General features: G+C 35.7%; 1 long non-coding RNA gene across 1 annotated transcript; it reads right to left on the bottom strand.

Annotated features, from left to right (window-relative positions):
- Positions 1-26290, bottom strand: LOC123867541. Its single transcript, XR_006796439.1, has 4 exons — positions 26281-26290; positions 22329-22335; positions 11881-11885; positions 1-124 (listed from the first exon to the last, which is right to left on the bottom strand). It is a non-coding gene; the product is annotated as an uncharacterized LOC123867541 (long non-coding RNA).
- Positions 26291-27810: the final 1520 nt, after the last annotated feature.

The raw sequence follows: 27810 nt of genomic DNA, 5'->3' as shown, positions 1-27810 counted from the left end.
CCTGTGAGGATGATACTGCCATTGGTGCAGTTAAAGTGCCATAACCCTACTTTGTCCTATTGATTTACAAATTGCGAAAAACCAAATTAAATTTGAATTTCGCGGGCAGACCCGTCGCATCCACCTTAAGGGCCAATTTCACCGACCAAACTAAACGCGATTAGTTCACGCTAAACTCAGTTTACGAACATAACTGAGTTTAGGGCCACAGTTTGCATTTCACCGACGTCAATTAAACCCAGTTAAAGCTAAACGCGGTTTAACTGAGCTAAACATCGAAAATTGGGGGTTTAGAATTTAAACCGCGTTTAGCTTTAACTGCGTTTAATTGACGTCGGTGAAATGCAAACTATGACCTTAATCTCAGTTATGTGCGTAAACTGAGTTTAGCGTAAACTAATCGCGTTTAGTTTTGTCGATGAAATTGGCCCTAAAATGTATAACGTAGTTTGTGATATAATGGTTTCTTTTACTGTTAGCAAGTAATTTTGGTTCAACATTAACAAGTAACTCCCTAATGAAAACTAGGCATATTATAATTATTATAAATGTTCATATCTCTTGATGGAAGTTACAACTCTACCTATTTGGCTACATTAACATTGCTGTTTTCCTACCACTACTGCTTTCTATTCCTAGAGACACGAATAGAGCAGCTAATATAATACACAGAGCAAAAATGATTAATACCTTGATGGTGTATGATGCAATTGTTGTGCATCAGAAAGAGTCACATCCTGCTGTGATGCCTGTTGCCTGTCAGGTAACGGGCTTGCCAATCTGCCAAGAATATGATTTTTGGCTCCCTTAACATACTCTGATTCTACTGAGCAAAATATGAAGACATTATTTATATTTTGACCTCCCAGTGATAAATATGCAGGAAAAGCCGGCCGACAAGCAAGCAATACTAACCACCACCACGCAGCACCACACAAATCCCAAAGCCACTAGACGCACATTTCGCCCCGACACCGGAGCATCCTCAGGAGAGGTAGACCTTACAATGCCTAATTGTAAAGTCTATTGCAGGATTATAGCAAATAGGGCTTTTGGTTCCTTGTTGCTTAGATATGCCTTCAGATAAAGTTGATCATAACAATTTATTTTGGGATACACGTGAAACGACTAACTGTAAACAGGAAATCTTCGTAAGTTGAATCAAGCAAGTAAAACGTGGGAGTTACGCCCACCACATTTACCTACGAGTCTATGTACACGTAAGATGCAGTATCTAAACGGTAACAATCTGTAAATGCCTCCATGGCGCAGTGATAAGCGCTGTGGTCTTATTAATTGGAGGTCCCAGGTTCGGTTCCCGGCAGGTGTTTGGAATTTTATAATTTCTAAAGTTCTGGTCTGGTTTGATGGGAGGGTTTGGCCGTGGCTAGTTACCACCCTACCGGGAAAACCATGCCACCAAGCGATTTAGCGTTCCGATACGATGCCGTGTAAAAACCAAAGGAGTATGGGTTTAATGAAAACTGCCATACCCTTTCTAGGTGAGCCCGCTTCCATCCTTAGACTGCATCATCAGTCATCACTTACCACCAGGTGATGAGATTACACTCAAGGGCTAACTTGTATGTGAATAAAAATAAAAAAGTCTGTTTTACATCAGGGCAACAATATGTTGTTGCCCTGATGTAACAGATGTATAACATGTGTTGTGACACAAATAGAAACATATATAATTATACATATTATATTTTTTAATACATAAATAGCGACTGAACGGGCAAGCGCCATGCTGAACTTACATAGCTCTAAGAGCTAAATTATAGATAATAGATATCATATTGCATAGTATTGTCATTGGTAATCAATCAGCCATGATTGTTCATACGTACACGGCTTTTGAATAAACTAGGTAAACAAGGAAACAAGAAATGTAAGTTATTATTGTTGTTATAACAGCAATAGAAATACACAGCATTTGAAAATGTCAAGTCTCTACTTACCTATTACGGGTCATGAGATATACAAACATACGGACAGACGGACGGACGCTGCGGTGGCTTAGTAATATGGTTCCGTTGGCACCCTTTGGATACGGAACCCTAAAAAAGTATTATAAAAACAGGAAAATATAGAATAGTCCATGATACCGAGTGATTTTGTAAGTGGGAATAAAATCTGTGTGGTGGTGTAATGCGGGCCTCGCGTGACTCAATGTAGCGTGTTGGAGGCGAGCAAACGTAATATTGCCTGGGAACTTGCACCGAACAAGGATTGTAGGTACTATATACGACGACAGTCGGAGAAATTGAAAACTACAAAGGACTTTTTAATGGTTTCACGACCACCACGATGATGGAGTGACGAATTTTCATTTACTTTTATGTATTTTTGATTTATCGTGCAAAATGTTGGAAAAAATACCCGAGTACGGAACCCTCAGTGCGCGAGTCTGACTCGCACTTGACTGTTTTTTTTCTTGATATTATTAAAATGATACCGTTTTGTCTCATCTTTAGCATTTTCTTCTTTCACAAATTCACAAAATGATCACAAACCATTTTCGAAAAAGCAAGATAAAATTTGTCGGATCATCAATTATCTCTATGCATGGCCCCAAAACCTAATCCCGGCACTTTATAGATCTTTATGAAACTTTCTCTTAATTTGGCCGTACTGGTACAATTATGTAAATTTAAAATCAAATCGCGAAGTTTTCACATTTTGCTAGAATTGGACCACTTGGAATTGTTGTTATGCAAGCGATTAAAGTTTTAACTTGGAAGTAGAGAAGTTGAATTTCCTTATGAAGATTTAAGATAAAAAATGCATCATTTTAAAATAACCCAGTTTTCTTTTGGAAAACATAAAATATATCTATGTACTTACATAACTCTATTTGTATAGTTGTTTTTTAAAGTCACTCTTACGACTAGGTAGTTCACCGCAATCTTTTGCAAGCTGAATCTTTCTCACTATAAGTTCAATATACAATATCTAACAAAAGACTAAAAATTGATACTACGTTAAATCTCTTTCTCTGATATCCCTATCTATATAATAACACTATTTCTATTTCTAAATGATCTATACGTACTAATAAATACAAGTGTAAATTAAAAATTTATAACACCCCCGACAAGTGAAGGTTACAGTAACTAGAAAAAAGCAACTTTCAAACGGCTGAACCGATTTTCTTGGATGATAGCTAAGAACACTCTCGATCTCGTTGTGTTTTTTTTTACCCATGTACACCGAGATCTCTGAGAATGCTGAACCCATTTGCGTAAGTTTTTTTTAATCGATAGAGAAACTTTGCGACATTGTTCCATAAAAAATTTGGATTCCAACTTCTCAATCCTGATGCTGCAGGAGACCTGACCACCAGAGTTCATGGGATTTAGAAACTGTCGGTTATAAATTGATATTGGACGCAGATACCTATACCAAGTAGAGACTTTGTCGTTGACCTCGGGGAACCAACTCCTCACCCCTGATGCAGTAGGAATTGCATTCCTAAATCCTGGCGATCCCACGGGATTTTTAAAAGATCATCTTTTCAAAGTTTTTACGAAATTTGGTACAGAAATACCTTGCATCCCGGGGACGGGCTATTACGGATGCCTAGGCTACTTTTGCCCTGGAAAAACAAAAGTTTTAACTCGTAAATCCACGCGGGCGAAACTGCGGGCTTCATCTTCTAGTATATTATATTTTATATAATAAAGTCGCAATCCATGTTTGTCTGTTTATTTGCTTATGACTTCTTTTCACTGTGAATTTCAATGCATTTTTCACCATTTTATGTATTCGTCCGTCCATCATAGCAAGGCAGTTAAGTACGTGTCTTAGGTATTATTCTGTATAGATCCCTGTTCTTTACCTTTGGGATTTGCGGGCACTCCTATAATTTTGCGTTACATTCAATTTTTAGCAAAAGGGCCCAATAATGGTATTGTTTGATCCATTAATCTTTGCATTTATCCCTACAAATCTTTCGTACATTAAGATTGATGCGAGTTCATGGTGCATTGAATTAAAGATAAGGCTACCTTTATTATACTTTTATCAGATACCCCTTGTTACTTTAACATGGTAGTTTCATTTTTTTTATTTGTACTAGAAAAATGCAACAATAAAGAGAAAAAGAAAGAAAAAATGGACAAGGAAGCAATTATCTTTATAAGAGACTATACCAGTACCTAAGTACTATAAGGTCTACCAGTGACCCTTGGCTGTGGGAGTACTAGTTACTTTTATAAAGACCAGCACTGGCGTAGCTCAGTAGAATTTTTAAAAATCCTTCTTATTGGGAGTCTACGTTTTTATCGAAGTTGCTATATTATTTTCTTACGTTGTGAAATTTTACGCAGTGTGTAAATAAATATATACGTATTGTAACATAATATAGTGTACTAAAATAAATAAATAAATATTCACTTAAAATACAAATTTTATTCGATTAATATTATCTTACGAAAACTCCTTATATTATAATAATAATAATAAATAACGTTTATTTACAAAAAAAGATTCACAAAGGTATGACATGGACCCCCAACTCCCAAAAAAAGTATAGACCGTGTTATGGGAGTTAGTGCCTTCCCTGTTGCATTTGCTCTAATTTAACTTAAAGTAAGGTACGAATAAGTAAAAGTAAAGGAATTAAGATTAGGTTAATATAAATGAATAAGAGTATTTGTGTAGTGTGGTGTGTGTGTATTCCTAGACCTTGCCGAAGCATAATATTTTGACGTAGTTTCTGTACTACTAGTGTTTTGTGTATAAATAAATTACGATTATGATGATTAGATGACCCTTCTCTGTAAATAGGAATAACTCTGCTTTTTGAGGACTATTTTTCCTAACTTGTGGATAGGCACATCACAAAATAAATTTCACGACTAAAGAGAGCATTATAACGAGCGCATAAGAGAATTTTCTCATTTTAGCACAAACAAACACAAGGGGAAAGATTTCTTTACTCTAAAATTAAAATATTTATATTTTGTATTATCAAAATTTAAAATAAGGTTATTTTTATTTAGCCAGTCAACATTTATAATTATAAGTGAATTCTTGATTTCATTTTCAAAATCAAATAGGTACATGGGTGATGAATCGTCCCTCACTCTATAAGTATCCAAATATAAGATACTTCCCGAAGTGCTAGAAGACTGAAATTTGGTCTGTAGGCTAGGAATTGCATACAAACAACAGGAAAATTAAGGAATCGGAGATTTTCCCCCTCCACCCCTTTGCATGGGGGAAGCATATTATCTATAAAGTCTGTCGCTAGAATGCTGATAATTTTCAGGATAATATTGTCCTTGGCAGTTTCATCAAACGCCCTAGTACTTATTAATTTTAATAATATATAAGGAATAGTTTGTGCGACAATAACTCATTTGTATTGTATTTCGTGATTGTCGCAAAAGCTATTCCGGGCTTAAAATATGTGTTACATCAGATAAAAATTCCACGAACATTAAACGGCCAAGCCGTACTTTTCTAACCAAGATGTAGGGTTTGTAGAATCAGAGCTTGTTAGAGTTTTTTGTTATTTTTTGTTATAAATATGATACAGTCAAGATCACTTAAGAGCTATAATCTATATACATACTTTGGACTTGGGATAGGTCCCATGGGCAGCACAAATCTAAGCTCAGCTTGGGGCTTGGTTCTACTAAAGATCTCATAACTTTTTAACAGTGAAAGCATTATGAACTTGTGAGTCTTGGCAACCTTTACATGAAATGTTTTTGGTGGCATTGTATTTATAGCTTTCAAAAGTCACAAAATACCGCATAATTGTTAAGATTTTCAATATTGCCTTATTGGTAATTAAACCTGAAATAAGACGAGTAGTCTTTAAAATTCAAATATCAATTAGTAAACCGCAAAGTGCCTTTGAACCGAGCACGAGTGCCCTTCCGCCGTTCAGCATCTTAAATTCTTCAGACACCAAACAGATTATCCACTTTCCGCCGGCTCTGGCATATTTAACGAGGGCTTTTTGATAAAAATATGAAGTCCAGGAAGTGAGTATGTACAGGATAAATTTCGTCTGAAAAAATATAATTGAATTTACCGGAAATAATGATCTCTTAAAAGACATTCGATAACGCCAGTTACTTTCAATGGAGACTAGCAGGCTATAAGGATGTCGCAAACACAGGTGTATTCTCTACTCTTGTAGTCTGATGGGATGTCAAAGTCTATCTGTCTGTCTGTTCGTCTGTCCATCTGTCCGTCTGTTGTGGCCGTCAAGATAACCTATAGGGTAGAATCATGAAATTTGGCGGGTAGATAAATAAGTCTTATAGTAGGTACAAGTAAAGAAAAAATCCGAAAAACGTGAATTTGTGGTTACATCACAAAAAAAATGTGTTCAAGAACAAATAATAATAAATTAGTATTTTAGATTTTCAAAGAAGATAACTATACCAAGTGGGATATCATATGAAAGGGATTTACCTGTACATTCTAAAACAGATTTTTATTTATTTTTATGCATAATAGTTTTTGATTTATCGTGCAAAATGGAAAAAATACTCGAGTATGGAAACCTTGGTGCGCAAGTCTGACGCGCGCTTGCCGCTTTTTAAATTAAACCATGAATATATATTTTGAAGTCTCATTCATCATTTATTTTCATTCATCTAAATAATAATAAAAATATGCAAAGTAATAAATACAATTCCCCTTAACGTTTGCTGGTTCGATTTAATAATATTACAACTTAAATAAACTAACTTAAATGTTTATCATCTGCCGAACAAACCAGCTACGTTTTGCCGATTTGTCAATTTCCGTTGACCGTGGATGCAAATCGCCATGAATGAATCGTTTCAATCATGCCCAAACAAACATGCAGCTTGTTCATTCTATTGAATACAGTAGGTACATTTAGAACTATCGATTCATTATAATATGGATATATGCAAGTTTTAAGTTTTATGATGAAGTTCTTTTGAAAAGATATATATTATATAACTCCCTACCAACTTACTTTAAGTTAAAAAAATATGGGTAGATTATATACGAACTAAATCGTAAGTAATAAACTTTCATAATAAAGGCCGATTCGCACCAGCTGCGTACATGCAGCGCGTACACGTAGACAGGCGCGTGAGCTTCTGACACACCGGGGTACGCATAATTATGTCCAGGCATGCTTACGGTTACGTACCCAGCCGCTGCGGCATCCATATTGCTGTTTGCGATAGGTGCTCTTGTGCACGATGTCTGTCTACGTTTCCGTTCACGCCACGCAAGCGGTATGCCATTTCTCATGTCAATAAATCATACAGTTCCATACATTACGACGCAGTGGTACGTGCACGGGCACATCTACGCAAACGCAGCCGGTATGTTTCAGCCTTAAGGACTTATGACGTCTGTCCATCGTATTTCTGCGTCAGCGTGCTCCCGAAGCAAGCCAGACACAATTTCACGCTGTGCTAACTTGCAAAATTTCTCGGGACATTCTAATTTCAAACGAAATACGAGTGACAGTTTTGAATTGGACAACTAGCTTGCACATTAGCAATTGAAACTGATAAAATTTTAACACCCCTTTCGCAGCTCTCTGTAATGTATTTTGCACTGCTGAGGGTTGCGACCACTTCTAACAATAGTAGTAGTTCTTTTAGTAAATCTTTTTATTTGAAGCAACTAGGGCTCAATTTGTTAGTATACAAATACACTTCAAACTAATTTTAGTACCTATTACTATATTCGTGGCAAAAAGACAGAAAGAACATTAACAAAGGTGGACTCACCAACACTTGAACAATTTGTTTAAGCATTGGTGAGTCCATCTTGCTCGCAAACATGTTCAGGATGCTGTTGGAACCTGAGCGCAGTCTTGTCAGCAGTGATGATGACTTCTTCCGCATTATTGCAAAGAAGTCATTAGTCCGCTCATCTGCAATCATACCTGAGCCTGAACAGAACCGCAGCAAACCCAACAGCATCCTAAAATCATTATTATACTGCACCCTTAGGATGTCCATGGCCTTTTTCTTCTTTTTCTTTTGAAATAATAATGTCTACGGTGTGCTCTTTCCATCAGCTACTCGAATGAATACGATCTTGACTTTTGACGATGCTTTTGCCAGACTTTCGATTCAAGGTTTGTCGTATCACTAATGCTCGACTCGAAAAACCACCCAGCGATTATTACTAAATCAGGTATTAATGATAAATACTGGGTCGGTCCCGGCTTAGTGTGCTGTCCATAGGACAGAAGATAAACTTAACACTAAGCGTGAGCTCTCTGAGGCACAGAGGAAAGCTTTTCCTAATTCCAGTTCGAATACCTAATTTCAATTTTGGAACTCAGATAACTCTAACATGATATTTTAGTGTTAGGTCTAACTCTACGATGTCAAGAAGGAACACATTTTGCGTTAAAAGTATTTTAGCTTCATTTATTATTTTGTTTCAGGTTGGTTGGTCTTCCACTTTTGATTGAAGTTAACTTATTATTAGGCGGTGCTTAAAACTAATCTCACTGGCCTCACTTTCCTGAAAATTAAAATATTAATTCCGAACCCCTCGTTAAATATGCTAAAGCCGCTGAACAAAAGTGGATAAGCTATCGTGTCTGAAAAATTAAGGGCAGCGGGTACAGGCTCTTGAGTGGAGATCAAACGCATATTTTACCACTTACTAATTGATTTTGGAATTTTGGTAACTTTAACCCACACAAAAAGCGGTGACAGTGTAGTGGTTAGGACTTCAGTCGGCCTCCAGTTGGGGCGTTCGGGGTTCAATCCTGGGCAAGCACTTCTAACTTTTCAGAGCTATGTGCGTTTAAAGCAATTATATAGGTATCACTTGCTTTTATGGTGAAGGGAAACATCAAGGAACAACCTGCATGCCACAGTACTTGTCTATAATGTGTGTGAGATGAGACAAACCTAGGACGAAAGAGATGTTTAAAAATAATAAAGAGTCAAATCGATATCTAGCTTATTTTAATATATAAAAATAATTATTTATAAAAGTACAAACTTCTACTATATTATATATAATTTTATTGAAGAAAATTGTATTTCGATTTTCGGAGAGATCTCGAGAGTTCTGTTAAGAATAGAAAAGATTTAATAATATTATTTTACAAAGACTCGAAATTCTAAGGGTCTGCTAATGCCAGGACAAGAGTACTTATTTGGGCAGAATTTATTAATGTCGAGATTGCTTGAAGAGGTCTTAAATTCATACAATATCATAAACATTTGTCCAATTTATTTGCTATATTTAAAATACTAGTTGATACCCACGGCTTTGTCTGCGTGATATCTGTGTAAGGTTATTTTTAAAAATTGATTTGAGTTGTCAAAAATAATATAAAATTATTAATTTATCTAATGCAGGTAGATTGATAAAATCGATATTTGGCTCATTCGATGTCATACAATCTGTTACTAGGAGGCCGACAAGATTGAACTTGCATAAATACGGGTGTTTCGAAGGTTTTAGTTCAGTCTCCTTCCGAGATTCGGAGCGATATCGCATATTTTCGGTATTTGGATTGTGAACTGAATAATTAGATGTTGTGATAGCAATCACGCTCTAATTAAATTATTTATTTTGGCATTAGTTTGTTTAGATTAAAACTCTCGGATAACCTTACACATTAAACTTGTGTTTTTTTTGTGTTGGTTTTGGAGAGGACATTCCAATAATTCGATATTTAAATAATACCTGCTTTTCTGAGTGACGCCAATAATTCAGAAGCGGGACGTGTCTCACGTTGTCTTAATTTCGCTTTGGTATTTTTTTGTAAACAGCCCGCATTTGATAAAAATTTTTATTGAGTTTAATTTGGTGATTAAAATTTTTAGTTTTTTTTAAAGAATTTAGTCTTTTGTAAAGTGGAAAGTAACTTGCAATAAGTGGTTCAGATTTTGTATACATCGAATGAGAAGTTAGTTGTTTGGGTTTATTGTTGACTTGATATTAAAACTGAGAGTTCGGCAGTTCAAGGGTAGGTTTTAATGATTTGACGGAGGGCAGGATAGCCCATGATTTGAATTTGACTTAGGGCAAGGAAGCCCGCGACTGACATGACAAGATTGATTAGAAACACGAGGACGTGTTACATTCAGGACGGCCGAACTGTAAGGTTATTTTTAAAAATTGATTTGAGTTGTCAAAAATAATATAAAATTTGTGACGACACTCAGAAATAAAAGAAATTAACTTGTATAAACCAACAGGAATTTAATTCCGATATTCACAAGATTATATGCAGTAAATAAATCACTCAAAACTACAGGTAATAATGCACGCACGCGGCCCGACAACCGCTTTTATGCGTAGCCAACACTCCTCTCCTCTCCTCTCCTCTCCGCACCTCTCCTCGCCTCGGCTCGACACGCCTCGCCTCGCCACTACTCGCTGCCCTCTCCCTCTCTCTCTCTCTCGCCGCTCATCGCGCGTTACAGTCGGCCGTCCTGAAACAATTGCACCGCAATTGGCGCGGCGCAAAAACATACTTTAGCTCTCCAATTGAATCTCCTCAGCTCACAATTTTAAACTTTACTCAATTAAGATTTTTGACCTTTACCAGTTGCCCAGTTTAAACCCACTGCTCAAATTAAACCAACTGTTCAATCTGAACCAACTGCCCAATCTTAACCAACTGATCAATGTAACCAACTGCTCAAACTAAACCAAGTGCTTAATCTAAATCAATTGCTCAATCTAAACCTATTACTCAAAGTCTCAATTTTAAACAACTGCTCAATTTAAATCAACTGTTTGAACTAGACCAACTACTCAAACTAAACAAACTGCTCAAATTAAACCAACTACTCAGTCTAAGCCAACTGCTCACTTGAACCAACTGCTCATTTCAGCCAAGTGCTTGATCTGGACCAACTGTTTAATCTAAACCAACTGCTCAATCTCAACCAACGCCTCAATCTAAACTAACTGCTCTATCTAAATCAACTACTCATTCCAAACTAACTGCTCAATCTTAACCAGCTGCTCAATCTTAACCAACTGCTCTACCTAAACGAACTGCTCTACCTAAACTAACTGCTCTACCTAAACTAACTGCTCTACCTAAACTAACTGCTCTACTTAAACTAACTGCTCAATCATAACCAACTGCTCTAACTAAACTAACTAAACTACTCATTCCAAACTAACTGCTCAATCTTAACCAGCTGCTCAATCTTAACCAACTGCTCTACTTAAACTAACTGCTCAATCATAACCAACTGCTCTAACTAAACTAACTAAACTACTCATTCCAAACTAACTGCTCAATCTTAACCAGCTGCTCAATCTTAACCAACTGCTCTACCTAAACGAACTGCTCTACCTAAACTAACTGCTCTACCTAAACTAACTGCTCTACCTAAACTAACTGCTCTACTTAAACTAACTGCTCAATCATAACCAACTGCTCTAACTAAACTAACTAAACTATTCATTCCAAACTAACTGCTCAATCTTAACCAGCTGCTCAATCTTAACCAACTGCTCTACTTAAACTAACTGCTCAATCATAACCAACTGCTCTAACTAAACTAACTAAACTACTCATTCCAAACTAACTGCTCAATCTTAACCAGCTGCTCAATCTTAACCAACTGCTCTACCTAAACTAACTGCTCTACCTAAACTAACTGCTCTACCTAAACTAACTGCTCTACCTAAACTAACTGCTCTACTTAAACTAACTGCTCAATCATAACCAACTGCTCTAACTAAACTAACTAAACTACTCATTCCAAACTAACTGCTCAATCTTAACCAGCTGCTCAATCTTAACCAACTGCTCTACTTAAACTAACTGCTCAATCATAACCAACTGCTCTAACTAAACTAACTAAACTACTCATTCCAAACTAACTGCTCAATCTTAACCAGCTGCTCAATCTTAACCAACTGCTCTACCTAAACTAACTGCTCTACTTAAACTAACTGCTCAATCATAACCAACTGCTCTATCTAAATCAACTACTCAATCTAAACTAACTGCTCAATCTTAACCAACTGCTTAATCTAAACTAACTACTCTACCCAAACTAACTGCTCAATCATGACCAACTGCTCAATCTAAACTAAAATATCCATCTAACTATTTGCCCAGTCCAAACCAACTGCTAACTTGAACCAACTGCTCGTCTACACCAACTTAATCTGAACTAACTGTTCAATCTAATCAAACTGCTCAATCTCAACCACCTGTTCAATCTTAACTAACTGCTCTATCTAAACTAATTGCTTAACCTTAGCCATCTGCTCAATCTAAACTAACTGCTCAATCTAAACCAACTGCTCCATTTAATTAACTGCTTAATCTAAACCAATAACTCAATGTGAAAACTTAGGCTCAATGTAAAAATCTTAGACTCAATGTAAACAGCTTAGACTCAATGTAAAAATCTTAAGACTCAACGTAAAAATTTAAGAACTCAGTGGAAATATCTTCGAATCAAACTAAAAATCTTAGACTCAGTGTAAAAATCTTAAGACTCAATATAAAACTCGATACCAAAACCTCGTTATTTAACTCGATATCAAAACCTTGAATTCAACGTCAAAATGTTAACTCAAAGTGAAATCTGAAACTCGATTTCAAAATCTGAAACTCAATATCAAAATCATAAACTCAATATCAAAGCTTAAACTCCATCTTAAAGTCGATATCAAAATCATATACTACATATCCAAATTTTTATCAATTTCAATATCGAAATCTTAAACTCAATCTCAAAATCTTGAACTCGTTATCAAAATCTTGAACTCATTATCAAAATCTTAGTTCGTTATCAAAATCATAACTCATTATCAAAATCTTAAACTCGTTATCAAATCTTGAACTCATTATCAAAGGCTTAGCTCGTCATTAAAATCCCAAACTCGTTATCAAAATCTCGAACTCATTATCAAAATCTTAACTCGTTATCAAAATCTTAAACTCGTTATCAAAATCTTAAACTCGATATCAAATCTTTAAATTCAATATCAAAATCTCAAACTCAATATCAAAATCATGTATCTACTACTCAATAACAAAATTTTGACCTCAATATCAAGGGTTAAACTCGATGTCAAAATCTTAACTCGTTATCAAAATCTTAAACTCGATATCAAATTCTTAAAGTCAATGTCAAAATTGTAAACTCAATATCAAAATCTTAAATTCAATAACAAAATCCCAAACTCAATGTCTACATCTTAAACTCAATCCAAATCTTTATCAATTTCAATATCGAAATCTGAAACTTGAACTCGTTATCCAAATCTTGAACTCATTATCAATATCTTAATTTGTTATCAAAATCTTAAACTCGTTATCAAAATCTTGAACTCATTATTAAAATCTTAGCTCAATATCACAATCTTAACTCGTTACCAAAATCTTAAACACGTTATCAAAATCTTAAACTTGTTATCAAAATCTTAAACTCGATATCAAATCCTTAAATTCAATATCAAAATCTTAAACTCAATATCAAAATCATGTACCTACTCAATAACAAAATTTTTACCTCAATATCAAATGTTAAACTCGATGTCAAAATCTTAACTCGTTATCAAAAATCTTAAACTCGTTAGCAAAATCTTACACTCGATATTAAATTCTTAAACTCAATATCAAAATTGTAAACTCAATATCAAAATCTTAAATTCAATATCAAAATCCTAAACTCAACGTCTACATCTTAAACTTAACATCAAGATCATATACTCAATAACAAAATTTTTACTCAATATCAAATCTTAACTCGACATCAAAATTTTAAATTCGATATCAAAATCTTAAACACAACATCAGAATCTTAAACTAAAAACTTTATATCAAAATCTTATCTCGATGTCAAAATCCAAAGTCTTCAAAGAACACACATTTAGGTACAATATAATAAAGCAGTAGATTTGCACGTACCTCTTACCTTACTTACCTCTGCTATCTCCGAACACTGCTCAGCATGAGCAATGCTGTTCTCTTTTCTATCGTGGTCTAATATTTGTTAATGCCCGATAAGAACCTCTCGCTTTGCATTTTCTTGAAAACATTTTGATATTATCTCATTAGTAATTTTTTCTGGACATCAACTCCTCTAGCAACACGCGTTACACAATCATGGTATATATAACATCGTCTTCCATTTTCCCAAGTGTGGTTGTATGACTTTAATAGGTTATGGTTATTCCAACCATGTGCCTGACCCAGCAATTTCGATTACAAATTGAATTATTTTATTTCGTCACTCCACTGATAGATCTCGTCCAACTAAACAATTTTGCTAATCCAGCTTTCTACATAATAACACATGATAAATCTATGTATTAACACGTTTTTCCGAAGTACCCTCAAAAAATAATAATTTAGCGTCTTTACCAACGTGTCTATCAAACATAACCTTCAGTTCAGTCTGTGAAATGGCAACTAAATTTGCATCTGTACTCACTTACGGGTTTTGAAAAAAATTAGCACTTTCACAATCTCTTGCTGACCTTCGCATTATCTTCGACCTCAGGGATATTTCTGGCTTTTCTCGCTTCATTGTGAGATTTTTGTGGGCCTTATTCATCCCGCTTCTGAATGTGACGACACTCAGAAATAAAAGAAATTAACTTGTATAAACCAACAGGAATTTAATTCCGATATTCACAAGATTATATGCAGTAAATAAATCACTCAAAACTACAGGTAATAATGCACGCACGCGGCCCGACAACCGCTTTTATGCGTAGCCAACACTCCTCTCCTCTCCTCTCCTCTCCGCACCTCTCCTCGCCTCGGCTCGACACGCCTCGCCTCGCCACTACTCGCTGCCCTCTCCCTCTCTCTCTCTCTCGCCGCTCATCGCGCGTTACAATTATTAATTTATCTAATGCAGGTAGATTGATAAAATCGATATTTGGCTCATTCGATGTCATACAATCTGTTACTAGGAGGCCGACAAGATTGAACTTGCATAAATACGGGTGTTTCGAAGGTTTTAGTTCAGTCTCCTTCCGAGATTCGGAGCGATATCGCATATTTTCGGTATTTGGATTGTGAACTGAATAATTAGATGTTGTGATAGCAATCACGCTCTAATTAAATTATTTATTTTGGCATTAGTTTGTTTAGATTAAAACTCTCGGATAACCTTACACATTAAACTTGTATTTTTTTTGTGTTGGTTTTGGAGAGGACATTCCAATAATTCGATAAAAATATTTAAATAATACCTGCTTTTCTGAGTGACGCCAATATCTGATACTATTTAACTTTACTTACTAACATATAAAATCAACTCAAGTCAGCAAGGTGCAGAAAATTATTATTATTAATATAACAGCTGAGCTCCCAACTAAGAAGGTGCAAAGTTCTGATCAGGGCTTCCACTCGTTGGTTTCAATTAATTATTATAATAACAATAATTTACTTAAAATAATAATATAATAACTTAACAATAATTTTTGTTTATTGAAACACAAGAATAATAGTAAATTTTCAAATTTATTTCATCACCATTTTCATTTTAGTAAATCACGTGTCCAGCTTTATCCGCGTAGATATATATGTTTTTTTTAATCCTGTGGTAACATTTTGATTTTCCGGCATAAAACGTAGCCTATACGTTAACCCAGCGTATAAGCTATCTTAATTCCAGCCAAACCTGCCAATTGCTCGCTTATGTCTTTCAGCCAAATCAGTTCAGTCATTGAGGCGGGAAGAACTAAAAAAACTGCCCAACATCCAAACTTTCACTTTATAATAATAAAGTATTATATAGGATTAAGATTAAGTTTTTTTTTTCAATTTGAACTATACATATTAAAACAATAGATTAAGAATAGATTTATTCGAATGAAATACACATTACAATTACTGTTAACAATCCCATACATAAAAAAAGACCGGGTTTTTTTTTCTTACCCTAGCATGGTAGGGTCACCATTATGTAAAGTTCATTGAGTATAAAAGTCAAATAAAGAAATTGGGTGGCCGTCAAAGTAGTCAGTTTTAGATCATTTTTGTGAGGGGTCTATCACAATTCACAATACATGTTATCATTTATGGTTACACACACATTACCTGTTCACTATAATATCTCTTGCGTAGTTGACTAGTCTCACCTCAGCATGCCTTGACCTGATAAGCCGTGGCTGAAAGGTTAAGAAGTAATTTCCATAACATGTGGCGGCCCTACGGCGTATCTTCCAGATGGCTCCGCGCTCAGGTGTGAACAACAGTCAGCGAATGCTTCCTGCTGACAAATCGTTGTTTTATTAACCCCCGACCCAAAAAGAGGGGTGTTATAAGTTTGACGTGTGTATCTGTGTATCTGTCTGTTGCATCGTAGCTCCTAATCAGTGATGTATGAAATTTGGCACCGAGGTAGTTTGCGTCACTGTAATTGACATAAGCATTTTATTCTGAAAATCAAACAGTTCCTACGGGATCTTTAAAAACCTTAATCCACGCGGATGAAGTCGCGGGCGTCCTCTAGTTGATAATATTTATCATATTATCAATAGAGAGAAATATATACCTACCCATCCGTACAAATGCAACCTCCTTCAGCTCATAATGCAGGGGAAAATAGCCGGTAACCACCTGACCATCTTCACTGAAGAATGTACGCCAATGGTACGGGAAAAGTCCCCGATCCTTATTCCGCCCAGTAGATCGAATAATAGTCCTCCTCATCATCTTATGACCAACCCATCGCTGGCTTACTACAGATCACGGGTCTGCTCTCAGAACGAGAAAGGTTTATGACACAGTCTACCACGCTGGCCAAATGCGGTTGGCAAACTTCCGAACCTTTGTGAATATTATGGCGAGCGCTCGTGCATGCAAGTTTCTTCACTATGTTTTCTTTCACCGTTACAGCAAACGCACATAGCTTCGTAAAGTTAGAGCTGTCACACGGGAAGAGTACCCGATCTTTATTCCACCCGGCAGAAGAAGACGAAGAAGACGACTCGTGCAAAACCGAGGCAAGCCAGTTAGTTTGAGGTAACAATAAATAAAAGAATTTCATTTCATCATAATATGACTATATTTTCATGATTTTGTTTACATGTATAGAATTGTTAAGTAGTAAGTAGCTCCTAGCAAGGAAATCCTTTTATTCATGCTTATTATTGAACCGTTCTGTGGTTCTGCAGGCTAACTAAGTTTGATATTCATTTTAATTACGCTATCAATTATTACAGGCATACACTCGATTTTAACGAAATCATATTATTTTATTACGCAATCTATCAAATAAATAATTGAATGGAATTGGATGAAATTAATTAAATTGGGTTCAGTAAAATATTTACTGATTTAAAAAAAATCGTATTATTAACCCTAACACATTTTTGTTAGGTAACAATCAAATAAAATTCAAGGGTCATTTGATAATAAGGTCCTTGATGGAGCGAAGATGTTCTGCAAATAGAGCCAGCTAATTTGGACGACTTTTAAATGGCTTGTAATAAAAGCTAATGGATCCAAGTCCACGATTCCTGGCGCTCATTTTACGTAGGTACTGGCCGGAAGTACGGCCACGTTAATTAGAATTTTGGCTGACGTTCTTGCTATAAAATGGAAAACAAGATCGGATAGGTGATCTGATGAATCTTCCTTATAAGATAAAAAGGAATCTCAAAATTTGATTTTTATGTGGAGTGTAAATACACCATAAAAAAGAAGTTAAATTTTTGGAAATAGCAAACACTCAAACCAAGTGTGAGTCAGTATAGACATTTTCTTAGCAAGTCAATTAAGTAGTTTCCTCGGAGAGATAATTAATTAGTGATTTTTTTTAGGGTTCCGTACCTCAAAAGGAAAAACGGAACCTTTATAGGATCACTTTGTTGTCTGTCTGTCTTTCTGTCTGTCAGTCTGTCCGTCCGTCCGTCGTGTCTGTCAAGAAAACCTATAGAGTACTTCCCGTATACCTAGAATCATGAAAGGTAGGTAGGTAGGTGTTATAGCACAAGCAAAGCAATAAATCCGACAACCGTGAATTTGTGGTTACATCACAGGAAAAAAAAATGTGTTTCAATTTTCAAAGTAAGATAACTATACCAAGTGGAGTATCATATGAAAGGGCTTTACTTGTACATTCTAAAACAGATTTTTATTTATTATTAAGAATAGTAGTTTTTGATTTATCGTGCAAAATTTCGGGAAAAATACCCGACTACGGAACCCTCGGTGCACGAGTCTGACTAGCACTTGGCCGGTTATTTATGGATTGATGTAGTGGATTCTAAGTGATATATCACATCTAAGTGATAATCTAAGTGATATAATATATAGTGATATATCGGCAGATATCTTTGTGGTTAAATGGCGGAATGTAAGTATGTCTGCTGACCCTCTGCGGCCGTAGTTTCATATAGGTAATATATACCTACTGTAGTATATATAGTATTAGTAGTAGTATAGTAGATATAGTACTTACCTTATCTACGATGTGATATTGTATTTCCAATTATTCGAAAAAATCTTTAAATACATGAAGTTCTATTCCATCGAACCAGCAAAAGTTAGGAAGAATATTTTTCATTACTTTGCATATTTTCATTATTACTTAGATGTATGAAGACAAATGATGAATGAGACTTCGAAATATATTTTCTCGGTAGATATTCTTCATGGTTTAAGAAAAACAGATGATAGAAGTATAGATCCATAATATCAATATTATAAATGCGAAAGTGTGTCTGTCTATCTGTCTACTAGCTTTACACGACCCATCCGTTTAAGAGGGCTCTCTCCGTCACTCGTTTCATACAATCGTAGTTCCAATTTCATTTGAATATTAAGCAACCAAAGTCCATGAAATTTTGCAGACATATTCTATTCTGAACCCTTATAGAATCACAGAATATGATACCTCGAATAAACATTTTTCTATTTCTCTTTCTAAATAAAAATAAAATACACCGATACTTGCTCTCCGAGCAAAAACAATTCTTTGTTTATCTGTTTGTGCTAAATTTAACCAATTAGCGAGACCATCGTCACGTAATTCAAAACTAATTAAGAAAGGAAAGCGTCGGCTACGATGCTCTCTCCAAGAGAAAATGGACCCCACAGATATTCGCCCACGAGTAACTGGCTCGGAATGTTTAACTTTTGTGTTCAATAATTAATTGGAAATTCCGAGTGTAAACAGGAACCGCCAAATTTGTGATAAAACTGTAATAAAAACTCCGTTGTGCATTATTTTTAAATTCGTGGAACGAAAAAATATTTATGCCCTATTTTCGAAAAAGCAGTAAGGCTTTGCAATGAGTTTTCGTTTTTTTTTTAAGGAAACTCCATGATATTTATATTTCACTACCCACATTATAGGTGCAAAAGTGTCTTTGTTTGTTGGTTTGTTGATATATATTTTGTCCTTCAATGACGCCACAACGGCGCAACGAATCGAGGCGACTTTTTACATGAATATACATAGTTATTTAAAGACTTGGAGAGTGGCATAGGATACTTTTTATGCCGGAAAATCAAAGAGTTCCCACGGGATTTTTTACCGACTTCAAAAAGGAGGATGTTTTCAATTCGTCGAAATCTTTTATTTTTATTTTTTATGCGTATGTACCCCGATTACTCAAAGACGCTTGGAGCCCTGGACCGATTTCGATTTTTTTTTTGTTTGAAAGGGAAAGGGAATTTGGAAATTGAGAACAGAACTCCTCAATAAATAAGAGCAAATTGCTCGCGATTTGTGTAATAGTTTAGAGCATATTTTATTACAATTTTTAGTGGGCGCACTAAAAATTGTGAAATAAAAAAGTACTGGAAAAAAATAAAACCGACCGAGTGAGCATAACAAGTGTAAATTAAAAATTTATAACACCCCTGACAAGTGAAGGTTACAGTAACTAGAAAAGAGCTGATAGCTTTCAAACGGCTGAACCGATTTTCTTGGATTGTAGCTAAGAATACTCTGATCAAGCCACCTTTCAAACCAAAAAAAACTAAATTAAAATCGGTTCATTAGTTTAGGAGCTACGATGCCACAGACAGATACACACGTTTTAAACTTATAACACCCCTCTTTTTGGGTCGGGGGTTAATAAAAGAAACTAGAAATCGAAGCTCCCCCGACTTCATACGATACATTACACGTGTAGAAACAAAAATTATTTTTTACTCTTCAGTGTTTGTGGGTTTTGAAGTGGGTTTTATTTTATTTTTAGCTTTATTTTTTAAAAACCTTAACCTACGCGGACGAAGTCACGGGCATTAGCTTACGTATAAAGTTGGGTATATTTTGCAATGAGTTACATAGGCTTCTAGATCCCCGATTTCTAACGTGACCTGGACATGGACTCACGCTACGCCCTGGGGGGCGTACCTACGGTACCTACTGCTAACCAGTCCAACCAACCCACCCATCGCAACGTCATCTTAAGCCGTAGTCTGAGCCTCACAAGAGGCGCCCTTAGAGGCTTAGAAGGACGTTGCCCCCTGACCTCTCAAATTAGGTATTTATTCGAGCCCTAGGGTGAGCTACCCACTCGGTGACGTAGCGGCCAGTAGGGCCTACGCAGCATACTCATTCCGAAAAAAAAATGAGTTTCTAGCCCAGACTAGCGCTTGGCTACAATCAGACCTGTTAGCAAGTGATGATGCAGCCAAAGATGGAGCGCGCTTGCCAGAAGTTGGCTATTCACTCTTGACTTGGAAGCTTTCCACTTTCAATATGGGTATTAAAAGTGGAAGGGAAAACTGACGCCGGAAGGGCATTCCATAGCTATATAGGTTCGGATTAGAAACGAGGAAGTAAATCGCTTCGTATGTGTCCGAGGAATTTCAACTACGTCAAAAATCCAGAAAAACATAAGCTCTACAGATGTATTTGTCGCGAACGGCTAATACATATTTATTATTTTATATCCGTAAATGTATCTGTTTGTTCATATTTTTTTGTCCAATTAATTGTTCTTATGTAGGTATATATTTAATTAAAATTAAACGATTTATAAGAATAATAACAAAGTCGGTCATTCCAACTTGGATATAATAGTAGTGAAGTCAGAAAAGTATCTTCTGAGGATCTCGGAAAAATAAAAGAATCCCATAGAATTCTTAAAAACCCCATACCCACGCGGACCATGCAATGTCACGAGCAAAATCAATAAATAGCAGGTAAGTAGTACCTACTGAGAGCTTACAAAATCGCATGCCAATGTTTGGTGTAAGCTAAATCGACCCTAATAAACTGCACTTCGATTCTCATAAAAATATATCATCAATCTTGGTTCCGTATAATTTCCTCCATAGTAATTTTCGTAGTAGGAAAATAGGGAATCCTAGTTGTTATACAATTTTGCCTCATAAATAGCTCCAATAAAGGCCTGCTTAGCTACACGACCCTTATTTTCTCGCGTGACTTGGAACTTTCCTAAACTTTTCTTACATGAAACTTGTTATCGGCTATTATTTTATTGTTAAATTTGGGCGATGTAATTACGAGCATAAACATTATATGCAATCGCGTTTACGTAAAGGCCTCAAACGATTTCTTTGTACCTCACAAAAGACCGATCCTGTCGGTTCGTTAATTAAATCTGTTGGCGTGTACAGAGAACTTGAATACCAAACCTGTAGATACCTTTTATCATTATAATACGTAACTTAATTATGAAGATATCAGGAGCTTAAAATACAGGTTACATGAAACGCAAGATAATAAGGCCTTTGCAAAAAAGACAAGTGGTTTTGGTTTTTTTTTTTTTTTTTGGTTTAATTAGCAATAATTTACTACGTAGGTACGTGCACAAAGTTTTCAATATTGGCTGGTTGGTTTATATCTTGGACTAACACTAAGCTACCATTTATGTATTCCGTAAAAAATTCCTTTATCCACCGCGGGTAACACCGTGGGACGCAGTTAGTTGATAAAATAAGTAAAAATGTTATTTATGTTGATACGTAGTTACTATTTATATATTGAGCGTATTCGCTGGGGCAACATCCTTCACTTAAGCATATTAGAGGGTACGTCAAACTTTGTACCCGTCGAGATAACAATGAAAAAATTAAACCACTGGAGAGTCAAACTTTCGCAGTGTGCGGTTGTAGTTCAAAATTATGTTATCTGTAAGTAAAACTTTTAATAAAATATCATTTTGTACCAGTATTGTAGAATTATCTTTTCTAGTGTATACATAATATTTATGCCAGTCCATCTATAATCTGTCTATAAGCTATTAAACATAATTTTATTTTTCAAAAAATACTATAAATTTTTTGATGTCGTTCGACGCGATTTTCAAAGTCGGGACCTCGTTGGTCTAGCTTAATCCAGGAGGCCTACCGCCGTTATTTGAAAGCCGATCGACGCTGATCTGTGACGATCGCAATCACCCCCAATTGGCCGAACTGCATTGCTATAGCAAGAATGCCATAAATCCAGCCAATCACAACAATTAAGATTGTACGAGTAGCAATAATTGTAAGACATGAATGCAAAATATAAATAAAGAATATAGAATAATTTATTGATGCAGCTATTAGTAATTGACCAGCACTGTGTGTATATACCTATTGGTGTAGTTAGTGTATCAATAAACATAATGAATAAACTTGTTACTACTAGAAACCTTTAATTCCCAATCCCATGTAAATACTTGCAAGACCGAGAGACAGATCAAAAAGCGATCACGAAATTTCAACTCTCTACCTATACGGTTCATGAGATGCAGCCCGCTGACAGACAGACAGAGACAGACGGGCGGATGGACGGATGGACGGCGGAGCCTCAGTACCTAATAGGGTCCCGTTGGCACCCTAAAAAGGAGCATATAATCTAATAAAATCGATTAATTTAATTGTCCTAATTACTCTTCCAGAAAAGTTTAAAACTAAACTCGCAAAAAATTTAAAACTGAAGGTACCTACAAAAAACGACAAAATCGGTCAAGAGGTGGTTTCGATCGTGCCTTGTTAGTCGCTGGGCGAGTTTTTAGTACTTACCTATTAAGTAAGTTTCGAGCTTTCGTTGGTAACAAAATACCATAATAGATCTAACTGAAATAGGACGATTGGATTATTTTATTTTTATATAGGTGTGAAAAACACAAGAGCGCGATTTTCTAAATCAGAGAGATAGGTATCCTAACCAAAACCTTGTCTCTAACTAATCAGACTCTATATAGATATTTGGACTAGTCATTACTGTTAAACATAAACTATGCCTTCGGCAGCTAATCCAATTTAAGTAATCCTGTAGGTACCTACTATCCCACGAGTAGGCAAAGGTTTCCCCGATTTTTCCACAACTGCCTCGTGCTTCTTTGGGCCAGCTAAAATCCTTTCAATCCAGTCCGTCAATAATTTTACTCTGGCTTACCATAACCAACTATAAACTGTATGTAGTAGGTATGTAGGTATAGGTATATATTACAAATATCATTTGGCAATTTTAGAATGTACGAAAATGCAAAAATTATCATTTTGTATTCTCCTACATTGCATCCAATCCATTTTTGATAATTATGTTATATATTTTGTAATTTTCTTAAATTCTTTTATCTTGTTATAATTTTCCTAAAGTTTTATAAGTGTGAAATCTTGTCCGTTACCTACCTCAATCGTCTGGCAATGCAACATAATCACGGGGTCTATTAATCCCAGAAAACCTGGTAAAACTACGAAAAGAGAAAGAAGTCTAAAAACGATTATATACGATCGTTCAAAATGCTTACAAAGTAGTTCAAGAGCCGAAAATGTTGACGAAGATCAAAGAATCAAGTGTTACGATCTGATATCGATGTTAATAAGTCAATAAAACGTCGCCCAAGTGGAAGCAATCTCTTTTTATCGCTCCCGGGGCGATAGCTGCTGGATTCAGCCCTTCAAAGTATTTTCCTAATAAGATTAATAGTGTCTGTTTAATTTTTAGGGTTCCGTACCCCAAAAGGAAAAAGATACTTTATAGGATAACTTTGTTGTTTGTCTATAGGTTTGCTTGACAAACACGACAGACCAGTCTGTCTGTCGTGTTTGTCAAGAAAACGTATATAGTACTACCCGTTGACCTAGAATCATGCAATTTGCCAGGTAGGTCTTATCTTATAGCACAAGGAAAGAATTAGAAAACCGTTAATCTGTGGTTAGCGGTTAATTAAACACCCGTCCGTCTGTTGTGCGTATGCCACAGCCTACAAACTATTATAAATCGTTGTTCTTAGTATCTGTTGTTTAAAAACTGTATGCTACATTATATACCGCATATCCCTAACTAGTTTCCTTTTTGAGACAACTACCGTCACTAAACTGGTCTACAACTGACAACTATGACCCGTTTCTTTATTTTTTAGACAAAAAAAAAATCGTACTCTACTCAATGAGCTCTAATCAATGCACCTCACATGCAGAAGAAAAAATAACTTTTTGGGTTCCTTTTTGTATGAGAAAATGAAAAACAATTTAATTGAATTTTTAATTCAATATTTGGTTTTGGGTCAACGTTCTACACCAAATACCAACATTTCAGGTTTGTAACGAGCTAGATATTTGTGACACGCGGACAGACAGACAGACAGCAGAGTGACACTGAACAGGCCTCTCTTTCACCGTTTGGGTACGGAACCTTAAAAACCTAAGTTCACGTAAACGAAGTCGTGGAAATCATCTTAATCGTACTTGTTTAAAAATGAATATTAGTGTTCCGGACTCAAAGGTCAAAGTCAAATCGGAATCAGAGTGCAATCAGACCTGCTGGCAAGTGATGATGCAGATGCCGTTTCTCTTGACTTGAATGTGCTTGTATTAAAAGTGAAGGGTTCTTGAATTAAAGAAAATTAAAAAATTAAATGAAAAAATCAAAACTAGATGTTATTCTGTATTACTGTAATCATTGGTATATTCTCTTCTTCTCGAGACAAGAAACTCGATTGACAACATTAGCCAATTCGGAACGTTTATTGATAACGTAGTTAAGCGCGTAATTAATCGAGGACTCGATATAATTTGTCTTCGTCGTGGAGAAAACGGCTAATTCCCACACATTTGAAACACAATGGCTGCCCCTGTTATTGATTGCCGTCTATTATTGTTCATCGGCCGTCCCAAACGATATACTTTGACACTGTTTGTGTTATAAAGGTCATCGCGCACTGACTAGCTTGGACTAGGATCAGACGTTTGGGGGCACGTAGTGTCCCAGTGGTGGGTCTGCTGAGGCGGGCATCCGTTGGCGGAGTAACGAGGTGTTTTCGGTCCCTAATGCTCCGTCATCAGCGGTGGGATGGAACTTCGTAAGGTTTTTAGTCGGTAGGAGTCCGACATAACCACTGTGCTCCCCCGTGATCGGTGGTATCCATGACGGACTTTCCTCACGAGAACAAAAAAAAGGATCAACCCTGTCCGTTGGCGCAACTGTGCCCGTGACTGTGCTGTCTTGTAGCTAAAATTAATACCTAATAATAAATCAACCCATACTAATATTATAAATACGAAAGTGTGTCTGCCTGTCTGTCTCCTAGCTTTTCACAGCCTAACAATTTAACCAATTTTGATGAAAGGTACAGACTAAGTTTACCTCCTGGGAACGGATATAAAGGTTACTTTTTATCACGGAAAATCAAAGAATTCCCACGGGATTTTAAAGGCCCATTCGTTTAACCGATTTGTATGAAATTTAGTACAGAGGTAGCCGTCCCGGAAATTGACTTAGACAACTATTTATCCCGGAAAATCAACGAATTCCCACGGGATTTTCAAACTTAAATCCACACGGACGAAGTCGAAGGCATCATCTAGTCTATAACATGTAATCTGTCGATAAGTCACTTAGCAACGTTGTTATTTGTCAAAAGATACCATACAATTTTTGAGTTAATTTCCCGAGTAATTCGTTTAATGATTACAGACAAAATTATTAATTTCAGCCACTTGACAATTTTACCTCTATTCGCTAAATTGTCCCCGACATGGGCAGATTTAGTCTAGTATGTACCTACAGCATTCTCCGTACTGCAATTGAAGTATTTGTAGGTTCATTGCGTGTAATCTATGGTGTCAATCGGGTTGGACTCATGAGCCGCCCCCAACGCGATATCTAGACTCGTTGAAAGCTTGAATTACTAAAAATCAGATGCTTAGCTGCTAAATTAAATGTTCCTACCTACTATTCTTTTATATATATTTTAAGTTCTCTTGTAGCTGTGACCCGTAGCTGCACCCGAGTCACAGCTGAAAATCAGTGTCCTGCATTTTATGCGTCTTGACGCATCTTATTCAAGGCATTATGCTGAGCCCATTTGGGGTGATGTACACGATTAAAATGAAGATATTATATTTGTATGCTTTGTGTTTGTATGTATACAAACATTAGTTACTGGAAATTAACAATTTTGAATTTTGCATATGTGACGCCAACACCAAATAAATGCATTTTCATTCTTTCTTTCTAAAGAAGCAATGACTAATAATAGCCTAGGGTAAAAAATTTATTCAGGTTTATATTGCTAAAAAACAATCCTGTGTTCAGTGACTAGTAAGCGAGTACCTTACCTTATCGTTTATCGATAAGCCGTGATTATTGTTTACTTTATCAAGCTGTCGATGATATTACAGGAATGATAAAAATCTATTGGTTTCTATTGACACTTTAAAAAAAGTTGATGGAAATGCTATTCAATCATGGACTTTAATGGGTAAGCAATAAAAGTGTATTTATTTTGTTGGGCATTACAATGCAATCAAAGCTTTTAACAAGTAGAAGCATTATTGTTTCTAAGCACGAAACATTCCGCATTAAAGACTTTACTTAACAATCTTGGGAACAATAATAATTACAGTTTAATTACAGTAAATTATCCCAAAAAAGTCTATAATTTGATTTATTTATGTACTTGCCTACTTCAGTAATGGAATGTTTTTGTAGTGCGTTCTGCTACTGTTTATTTTGTAACAACTTGTGTTCTTATTTTATTATATTTTACTTCAAAATTATTGTTTTTATTTTAGAAAGATGAAAAATAGAACAGAGAACAATCACAAAAAAACAAGTGTAAATTAAAAATTTATAACACCCCCGACAAGTGAAGGTTACAGTAATAACTAGAAAAGAGCTGATAACTTTCAAACGGCTGAACCAATTTTCTTGGATTATAGCTAAGAATACTTTCGATCAAGCATCTTTCAAACAAAGAAAAACTAAATTAAAATCGGTTCATTAGTTTAGGATCTACGATACCACAGACAGATACACACGTCAAACTTATAACACCCCGCTTTTTGGGTCGGGGGTTAAAAATTTTGTTTCCGCATTTTGCATAATGGGCATATAATACTTTGAAGGAAAAATAAATTTTCAAGGACTTCGTGGCAAAATATTAAATGTATGTAAAGTAGCTGTTTTTCGTGAATGTACAAAAGAATATTTTAGGCAGTCTATTGAAATATTGTTATAAGTGCATACAAGTGGAAAAAAATATTTGATAATATTATAATCCACATAATCCACACTTCCATATCCATGCTAATTGGTAACTACCCGACTTCGGCGAAGCCCAAAGGAGAGATGTATTTGACCTATACGTATGTCCGCTTATAACTACTCAACGGCTCAACCGATTTTGATAAATCGGAATCGAAATAGTACCTAATGGAAAAAATCCGAAAACCGTGAATTTGTGGTGACATCACACAAAAAAATGTGTTTATTGACGAATAAATAATTAGTATTTTCAATTTACAAAGTAAGTTAACTATACCATGTGGGGCGTCATAGGAAAGGGCTTTACCTGTACATTCTAAAACATATTTTAATTTATTTTTATGCATAATAGTTTTTGATTTATCGTGTAAAATATCAAAAAAAAAAACACCGAGTACGGAACCCTCGGTGCTCATGT

This window comes from Maniola jurtina, chromosome 8 (assembly GCF_905333055.1).
Source record: "Maniola jurtina chromosome 8, ilManJurt1.1, whole genome shotgun sequence".
Lineage (NCBI taxonomy): Eukaryota > Metazoa > Arthropoda > Insecta > Lepidoptera > Nymphalidae > Maniola > Maniola jurtina.
The sequence above is the reverse complement of the archived record's forward strand: the minus strand, read 5'-3'. Positions and strand labels throughout refer to the sequence as shown.